At 46.2% G+C, this 10,157-nt stretch overlaps 1 long non-coding RNA gene across 1 annotated transcript; it reads right to left on the reverse strand.

The window, feature by feature from the left end:
* Window positions 1–1,156: 1,156 nt before the first annotated feature.
* LOC135419294 (uncharacterized) lies at window positions 1,157–9,780 on the reverse strand. The gene is made up of 3 exons (XR_010432908.1): window positions 7,463–9,780; window positions 6,093–6,381; window positions 1,157–1,248 (listed from the first exon to the last, which is right to left on the reverse strand). It is a non-coding gene; the product is annotated as an uncharacterized LOC135419294 (long non-coding RNA).
* Window positions 9,781–10,157: the final 377 nt, after the last annotated feature.

The raw sequence follows: 10,157 nt of genomic DNA on the forward strand, positions 1-10,157 counted from the left end.
CCTCAGTTTCCCCTTATCTACCTCAACAGCACTGTTTCTCATTTGTTCCATGGTGCAGTTCATTAAATGGTGAATTACACGTTTTATCATTTGTCCATAACAGGTTGTTGAGTTGCTGAGTTATTATTAGCAATGGGAAAGGAACTCAGCAAATTATTCCTAAAGTATGTAATGAGCGCTTGAGTAAGAGTTAAGTAACGAGCGCTTCTTTGGCGAGGAATCCAAACGAGACACACTCCACCCATTCTGTTAACAGACAAAAGCTTATATAAGCTGGATGTTACATAAAATCCTAAAATAGGGAGATGGAGCACTCCCCCATCTTTGGGTGATAGCATGACTGCAGCCCACGGATACCTGAGCTGACACTGAACTAGCTCCGAGGTAACAGGCCCGGAGCTGGCAGGAGGCAGCAGCACAGACAAGAGGTGTCCTGGATGTGCTGAGACCAGCCCTGAGCAGAGCTCAGGCTGCGAGTCTGGATTTGCCCTGGCGCTCCTCCGGAAACAGCCTGTACAGTAACGCACTCCAAGCAGCTTTATCATGGCTGTGATGATCAAAGAACGTATCTCCGTGCGGCAGGTCAGGCTGAACACCATCCAATCCCAGGGTGTCACCCCAAGGGAATTATAACCGGTGCTCAGGAAGGAGTACACAAGCGGGGCATGGTTATGGGGAGACTTCTCTGTGACTCTTCCAGTCTCCAGGGATTTGCGAGCAAAGGAGTTTTGCAAGCCAGAAGTTCTGTCTCTGTAGTTTCACAGCTCCTGGCAGCTGATTCTTCCAATAAACTGACTGGTCAGTTTTCAAGTTCATGTGAACTTTCAACTTCCACAATATCACACAAAAAAACCCACCACGATTTACCAAAATTTATCTGCAGAGGAAAGGGAATCCATGTCTTGCAACATCAACTACTAGAGTTAAAAAAAGCAGGCTGGTGGGGGTAGAGCCTCTTCATCAGGTCTTTTGTGCCTGGAAGCCTGTCTGTCTGTAGATAAATTGTCTGTCTCCATAAAGAAATACTTTTTCTTCCTAGACAACTTGCATCCCATCTTAAAATGCACAATTCCAACACTCAGACAGTAGATTCAGCTGACAGCAATGGTTGCTTCCTAGACACAAGGTTAAAAAAAACCACACACACCTCAGAGAATTTGCAATTCTCGTCACAACCAGGACACCAAATCCTCCTTCAAATGTAGGTATAAGATGCAGTTGTATGAGAAGTCAGGGATACTTCTCTGGCTGGGGGGAGAAAAGGGGGAAGAAAGATCTTTAGACACAGGATTGTTGGTCAGGCAGAGCAAAACGTGTCAGGAGTTACTCTGTGGACTACAAGGGAGCTATTCATTGCTGTAATCAGTTTGCTCTGCGGTACTTGCAGAAACATGCCAAGGCTTTCTGTGATTCTGCCCAACTGACTTAGTGTTTGTGATTTTCCTAACCTTTGCTCTAAATTAATGGGAGCCATGCAGACAGAATTTTGATGCAAGTCCCCCGCTTCTACTGCATCCTCCCTGCCTGCATCCCACAGGCTTCCTGGGGCTTTGTTTTAAGAGAGAGACAGACAGAAGGCAGGCAGGAGGAGAAAATGAAGAAATGAAATGCAAGCTGTCTGGCCCACACAATTAAAAAAAAAAATCAGAATAGCCTGGCTTTGGTTTCTGTCATGTAATTTTTCTTATTTCAGAATTAAATCCAGATGACATAGATAAGACATGGGTGACCCCTAGTGCCCTTTCCAGCTGCAGCTTCCACTGTTATTCCCTGTATTGATATCAGAGCACAAGCAGAGGGAAGAAGCAGCACCTTTCAGATTTGTTCTTCATTCACAAAGCCTCACTCTCCCCTTTCAGAAACGGGATCTCATTTCCTTTCCCTACTCAAACTCTATCACTGCGAGGCATTCGCTGCAGCATCCCTTTGTCACTGTTGTCTGGGAACAAAATTAAACACATTTACTTGTGTAAGAACTCATTATATTCCACTGACTCTTTATCATAGTACATTTATATTTATTATGCTTACAGAAAAGAAAGAAGAGCCTATTTTGCCAACTCCAGGCTCATCAATAGCTAAGAACAGCCATTCAAACTCCTCAGAAGAGACCTTTGTCTTGTATGAAATGTATTTTGCAGCACCAAGGCGTTGAAAGGAGCAAGTCTTTCCTGTGACAGCCATCAGCATGCACCACTTTTTTTGTCTTCTAGCAATGTCAAAACTCTCTGTTCCTGTGACTCAGCCTGCACCAGACATACCCTGCTCGCTGTACTGGGGAATGCTCATCAGGGCCTTTTCCTGGTGCTGTTGTGGGAGAACAGCACCTCTTTCACAAAAATCTTGAGACACCTCCTCGCAGATTACTTTGGGATGCAGGATTTTCCTTGAGGAAATAAATGATCTCAGCATAAGCCTGAAAGATTTTTAGCTTCCTGTAATGGGGGGGCTTTGGGCATCTCCCCTCTTGCACAGGTTTCCTGCCCTGCTGGGGTCAGGTGCCCACCAGCACCCCTTGTGTGTGGTACCACCCCCGTGCAGGGTTCTGGGGGACAGGGCTGTGCTTCTCATCAGTTGACATCTCAGAATTTCATATATTTAATAGGATCTTGCCAGGCAAAGAAGCCACCTGCCAACAGTCTCCACGGTGACATTTCTATTCTCAAGAGAGCAGCCAACACCCCTGTGCAGCCTCACACCCTGCCACAAACTTGTCTGATGCCTCTTCAGCTCTGTATTTCTTCTCTGCCCGTTGCAGGGAGGTCTTAGCACTGGCAGCCAGCACTCCTGCATCCCTCCTGCTGCATCACACAGGCTGCACCACAGCTCCTCTGCAGAGCCCTGGTCCCCAGAGCCAGCACCCTCGCTGCTTGAGCCCTGCTTGGCACTTCCAAAACGAAAAGTAACTCCCAGCTCAGCACTGGGGAGCCCCTCCTGGAGCTAGGTTAAACACCCAAGCTCTGTATAGGGCATGATGTGTGGCTTTCACCCCACACACAGCCCAACCTTACTCCATCACCCTCACTCCCTGGCAGATACTCTCAGTGCCACCCCAGCTCGTGGCAGCATCACCACCCAGCTGCCACCTCCTTCCCCTTTTGTCACCTGCCAGCCCATTTTTTCATCAGAAACAACTTCCAGGTCTTGACCAGGACTTCCTCCCCAGCATCTTTTCACTTTCACAGACTCCAAGCTCACTGGTCCCCAGAGTTCCTTCCCCTAAAGCCTCCAGGCTTCCTGCAGCCCTCTTCAACCCCCCAAGCGAACAAGCATCATCTTACCACCCATCTCCCCAAACTAGCCCTTTGCTGGCATTTGTGACTCAGCCCAGCTGAGGATGGATCAGCCACAGATGAGGTTGGTTGAGGCCTCTGTAACAAGTGTTTTACGCACTGCAGGGCTGGGTGGGCACACTGCAGCTAAAGCAAATGCATTTTTTCCAGTTTTAGTACAAGTTCTTTATCTGTTCTGGATATAGAATCGTGGAATAGTTTGGGTTCCACCAGACCAGGTTGCTCCAAGCCCTGTCCAACCTGGCCTTGGACATTTCCAGGAATGGGGCAGCCACAGCTTCTCTGGGCAACCTGTGCCAGGGCCTCACCACCCTCACAGGGAACAATTTCTTCCTCACATCCAATCTGAACCCACCCTCTGTCAATTTGTAGCCATTTTCCCCCTTGTCCTGTCACTCCAAGCCCTTATCCCAAGTCCCTCTCCAGCTCTCTTGGAGCCCCTTTAGGCACTGGAAGGGGTTCTAAGGTCTCCCTGAAGCCTTCTCTTCTCCAGGCTGAACACCTCCAGCTCTCCCACCCTGTTTCCAGCCCCTGATTATCAAGGACATAATACTGCTCTATTTATTATTCTCTGAATCATTTTCCCCTGGTCTTACATCTCTAGTTTCACATGTTCACTTCTTTAAATGAAAAGCAACAGTTTCCGAATTGAAGTTCCTCCTAATGTTTTATTTTTAAAGTAGGTTTCAAGGAGGGTAGGAAGTGTGCCAGTTATTGCATAATTTTGGTTTTATCTGGTATAAATCTCACTTGCTTTGCTTGTATAGTGTTGAGATATCCTGTTCTTCCCAGCATGACACCAACTCTGCATTGCTCTTGTGTCTCTGGATCCAGGTTGCTCCAACCTTCCCACTTTATTTCTTTTTCCCCTCTGTTTTAGTTAAGGATATGCAAAAGTCTTATCCTCAGAGCCACTGTTTGCTTTGTTCACAATGTTCCATGGTTCTTCCTCCTGAGTTTATTTACCTTGTTTGCTTCAGGAAACATAATTTTTTTTTCTTTATTGCTGTTCTGACTGTATATGATCCCATATAGAGGAGACACTACAAAATCTCCCTCTATAGCACACATATCTTTCTATAGGTGCATTTTTCTCTCTATTCTTGTTTTTGCTTGTTGCTAGCTCTGTGTATTCCAGTTATGTTCTGCATCTAAAAGAACTTTGTCATGGTTACGTGTGCCTATAATTACTGGGAATATTAGTTTTTAATATTTTTATTTAAACTCTGGCTTCTATCACTCTATTAAAATGCTCAAAATTAGCTCATCACTTTGATTTTTGATTATGACATGAATCAGCTTTTTTGCATGCTTTTGCAATATGCCACTTTTCAGGTTCCTCAGATCCTTGTCCATACTGTTGGAAAGTTACCCTTGTGAAGTGAAAATGCTTTCTTGAATGTCAATGTTACCTGAATGTCAGAATCTGAACCAGGCAATGCTGGATTTGACACAAATCTAGCCAGTGAATCAGTCCTTCATCAGGTGAAGTAGAATCATCATCATTAATAATAGTTTCAATAAAGACTGGAGGTTTTTTTCCTTCCAAAGGCTACACTTGTTCAAGGAAAGTATAAATCCATGGTTTGCCTGACACTGCAGGTCAGACCAGATGCTCAGAATAGGCTGTTCTGGTATTCATACAGAAAAACTTACAAATATCTAGACAAACTGCAACTGCAACTTGTGGAGAGATGGTCAGACAAGATAAAGAAGATGCGGCTTCTGATCTTAAATGCTCGGAATTCACTTCAGTCCTGCTGAGACACCTGCTTCTTCCCCAGAAATCAGTAATGCAGTTGCTTTTACTCATTTTATTTCTTACCTGAGCTTTCTTACAACTTTTAAAACCTTCCTGTTCAAAATTTAGCTAGAAAACTGGCCTAATGCATCTTATACCACTTCACTTGATCCTCCTGCTGATGGAGAGCCAGTGTTTTACCATGCTTATTGGTGCATTAGTGTCTCCCCAGCTCCTGATTCCTGTAAATCAGAAGATGACTCCTTTGGAGGAGTTTGGGGAGCTGGAGGCAGCTCTCAGACCTCGCTCCTTCACACGCTCAGTAGTGAGTGCTTCTGCTGAAGTCCCTGTGCCGGGGCCATGGAGTTGAGCAGCCAGGATGGCTCTGCCCCTCTGGCCACCACCCTGACTCCCACAACACTGCACACACCATCTCGCTGGCAACTCAGGGGTAGGGAGGCTGGAGGAAAGAGGATCTTTGTGTTGTGGCCTATTGGATGGATCTCAACAGGAAAAAATGGGGTTGTATGAGTAATGAAAGTTTTGAGACACCATAAGCTGGAAAAACCCCCCAGACACTCTGTGGCACTGCACAAAACAGGAAGCAGAACACAGGCTGGGGCAGATCCTACCCCCCAACACAAGGCACATGAGAAAGGTTTTATTTTTCCTTCAGAAAATCCATCAGGAAGTATAAAGTTAGTTTCAAAAATGTAATTTTACTCTTTAACCAGCACATATGCAAAAAGGCTCTGTGCTACTTTCCCAGAGTGTAGACCAAACTAAAAGCTGCCATCAGTCCCAGTTCCCCAGATCAATCCCAGTTTGCTCAATCTCTCCACTAAAACCAGTAGCATAATTCTCTATTCCTCTTTTTTTCCCCCAACTTCCAGTCATTTTGCACAGTTCAAGTAAAACATGTGAAACCAGGCTTTGCCATAGGGTAAAAACTGAAAAAGGAAGGACAAGTGAAAAATCCACAAGACAATTAAAGAAAGACCAAACCTGAAGTACAAAACCCCAGCAGAGTCCAGCCAATTGTTTCTGTTTATACTCACCAGCACAGGAGCTGCACAGCCCTCAGAAGAGCACGGCTGGGGGTATATTCCCACCTTCTTTTAATTCTATCCATAAATCTGGGAAGAGCAGAGTATTACAAATCTCAGCATGCTCAGCAGATAGAAATATCCAAGTGTACAGCATGGGATGAGTCGCTTTCACCTGGAAGTTGTGAAGGCAGTAACTGGACACAAGTGTTTATCTGAGCTGGGATCGGCGTGCGGAGCAGGACGGTGTTTACCAGCGTGTGCACAACGCCCATTTGCCCATCTAAGACATCAGGTACTCCTGAAACAGAGGAAAATGTTAAAGAAAAAAGCACTGAAAATTTTTGCATTTCACCCCGTTTTTACAATCCCTTCGCCGGCCATCGGTGTTCCACTATTAGAGTTCTGAAAATGATTAACAAAAACATAAAGAACACTCACAGACAGAGCAGCCAGCAGCACACAGCCTCAGAAGTGTCAGTCTTTATTAAACCTTCAAATGAGAGTGGCCCTGAAGTGCCAAATTCCCGTTTTACCCTCTGTCACACTTACTGAGGGAACGTAAACCTGACCCAGAACCGGTTCTTCAGCAATTTAATTGTAAGTATCACGTTCAGCAGCTGGTAACACACACCCAGAGATGGGCCACTTAGGTTTTACTTTATTTTTTTCACTGTCTTTAGTTTTTAACTTTCTGCCCGTCCATAATGGATACCTGGTTACCCAATTATCTCAGCAAAGGCGGAGGAAGGTTGTTGCTGGGAGTTTTCTGGCTCTCCCACATGTAGCTGGATGACATGAATGAGAAGAGTTTGGTTCTCATCTGCTCCACAGCTCTTGGTTTCCAGCTCAGGACACCGGAGGTTTCTGCACTCATAAAAGGGCTGGCATTTATTTGGGGTCCCAGCACCTTTCCTGGCATCTCTCCAGACAGGTCCTTATGCAAATGACCAGCATTTACTTGGAATTTGCATTAATGTGTAACTGAAAAGCTGCTTCAGAGGACACCTGTTTCCAAATCTTTGGGTTCTCCCCATAACCAAACATCTCCAGGACAGTTTTCGGGAGTGAAGGCTGTAGCTGGGTGTGATTCAGAGCTGCACCTCAGTGTTTAGTATTGACTTACTTAACCAAGGACTGCCTTGAGCAAACTGCCCATCCCAGATCCAAACACCCTTATCTCCTGGCAGCACCCGTTCCTCCTGCATTTAAAGTAAAACTATGCTTTGGAGTCAGGTGTGGAGTTAAGCTGACGAGGCAGAGGATGACTTCACATCACTTTCTCCTGCTGTTCGTGAAATTCCCAAAATTAAACCTCAAGACAACAAGTACCCCACCGATCCAGCCCTGGCAAACTCCTGCTCCAACCAGCTGGCACTTACCTGGATCTGAAATGGAGTCCCCAGGAATGATGTGACAGGCTGTCCGTGGGCTTTAATATGTGGGACCCAGCCAGCAGCGTGAAATCCCAGCACTGTGCTGTGGATGCAGCAGTTCTGGAGCCCTTCAGAGAGGACCTCTGAGGCAGCACCTCTGCTCTGGGAGGCAGATACCCCAAAAGTGGGTGAAGTGAAGAGATAAATGGATGAAGTTACACCAGCAGCAGCGCAGGATCGCCCGGCACGGCTCCAGCTCTGAGTCGCTTCCTCCTTCCGTCACTTTAGAGTTACACGGAAGGACCCAATAGCCAGCAGCTCATGGCCTTTTTTTTTTTTCTTCTGTTTTAATAAGTAGTTCAATATTTAAGGTAGGAAGAAGTGACTTCTTAGAGCAGTGGGAAAAAAATTCTTGCATCTAACCTTATTACGTGGAAAGGAAAAATCTGCAGTTTTCAGAAAACCAGGCTAAATGAGGGCTCTGGCCAGCCACTCTTCATTGTTTTTAACTGATCTGTGCTATGAGGGTATTCACATTGCTTTAAAAGTGGGTGAATAGAGGCAGGGAAGTCAGAGGCTGCATAGTGAAGGCAGAGAAGGTGCTCCAGGATTGCAAGTGCTGGCTCACTACACCACACAGCGTGCTCGTCCGGTATGAAACCACTGGGCTATTTCAAATTTACTAAAATATCTTGACAGGGTGGTTCTGCTTTTCTTCTGCTGCCTCTGGTGCCTGTCTAGTCCCAGGGGAGCCATGTGCTCATGCACACAGCATCATGCTCCCACAGGGACACAGCTGGGCCCAGGAGGCTTTCTAAGAACTAACTGGGGAGGGAGCACACTCCTTCCCCACAGTCACCAAGCTCTATAGTTGTGGCATATTCAGGTGTCCAAATACTGGCATATTTAGGCGTCCAAATCCAAATTTTTGTGCACACAGGTGGCAAGTGGGAATATTTCTTATAAACTCTTCAGAAGTACTTCAATCAAGGTTTTTGCAAGGTCATCTCATTTTTACTCTGAATCACTTTTCCGTCTTCTAATTCCTGACACTGCCACTTTTGTCAGGCTGAACCCACAGAGCAAAGCTCTCCTGAAGCTCCATTAAGGATGAAAAGGGATGCAGAGGTTTCCTGGGAGAGATCCAAGTGAAAAAACCTCCAGAATAGTGGAGAAAAAAAAAAACATGCAAGGGTTAGGTTTATCGTATTTAGGCTATTATTTACATTAGTGATAGCAGTTGTTTGAAGGTCAGTATTTATTTCAACAAACTACTGCTATCAGTGAGCAGCTGAGTCATCCTGCCTTGTGCACAGGGGCAAAAGTGTGCTACTTGTGAAACACCAGCCTGACTTTTTCCCGTTTCCACCCCAAGTGCCACTGCATTTTTAAAGCACTGAACACATGATGCTGCTCATTACCCAACTCCTTTGGCTTGCTGGAAATCCAGCCTAACCTCTCTGCACTGCAAACACCAGCCTCGCACCTTTAAGCTGCTGATTGCTGGGAGGCTCCTCGTGACTCCAGACAAAGTCATGAGTTTTCAGTGGTTTGACGGGCAGACTTTAGAAGGATGTTGTAAAAGGAACACCTTTGCATTCTGATTGCAAAAACCAAGGATCCCTTCAGGAGATTACAGCTCCCCCCCAAACAGATTTGCAGCACCACTATTAATGACCGAGACACTTTAGTGACTGAGACAGCCCTCGCACAGGAATAGTTTGGGCAAAAGCTGGTTTTAATTAGGAGCACCAAGACTCGTTTAGTGACCAAGTATGGTACTGAGTCACGTCACATGAAACAGCACGGAGACTGCTTAGGGCCATTGAGTTCAGTCCTTCCTTTAAAAATCTTTCCTAAGACTGTTCCCCTGGGAGGAGGAAGCCAGCAGGGCATTTGGCATCACCATTCAAGCAGGAGGCACAAACGTGTCTGATCAGAGGCTACAGAAGAGGATTTCGTGGGCTCTTAAGAGCAGACAGGCTGAAATATTACTTCGGTGGAGACACACGACTGGGAAGGGCATTTCTAACATTCTCACGCAGTCCCTAAAACACTTAATTTAACACCAGCCAGCCCTTTAAACACCCTTGGGATGCTGTAATTATGTGAAAGTTGAAGCAGTGCCTTCAGGCTCTGACCTTAGATGCTCTCCCCCTGACTGTGCACAGAGCTGTGACCGGAGCTGTGCTGAGACAGATGCGGAGTGGCAGCAGCAGGACCTGCCTTGTCCCCAGAGTGCTCCCCTCCTGCCCAGACACCCGTGCTGGACAGTTTGCTCCAGGAAAGCTTGTCCCTTCCACAGTTAGAGCGGGAGGAAGCCTTTTGAAAGAAGCAACACACCCAGCGAGCCTGGGTTCCTGGTTGGGGGGGGGAGATAAGATGCCTTCTGGGAATTGTAGTCCCAGGAAACACGAATTTGCAGCCTTCCTCAAAAGGTGAGCCAGGAAAGCTGGTAGCCTGCGACTGTTTCCATAGCTCCAGTGCAAGGGAAAATGCGTTGAAATTGAGGGAAATATTTACAGGCAACTCTACTTGGAAATCAGCAAGCTCCAGCAGGAAAACCTGAACGTGTTTAGGAGAGTTAGACACCAAGGAAGAAACTCTTTCTGTCTTTATGAGAATTGGAAAAGGGTGGTATTTCTTGGAGTCTGCAGTCCAAGGGAAACTATCCTTGTGGTTCCCCAGGAGGTTTGAAGGC

This window comes from Pseudopipra pipra, chromosome 10 (genome assembly GCF_036250125.1).
Source record: "Pseudopipra pipra isolate bDixPip1 chromosome 10, bDixPip1.hap1, whole genome shotgun sequence".
In the NCBI taxonomy this organism is placed as follows: domain Eukaryota; kingdom Metazoa; phylum Chordata; class Aves; order Passeriformes; family Pipridae; genus Pseudopipra; species Pseudopipra pipra.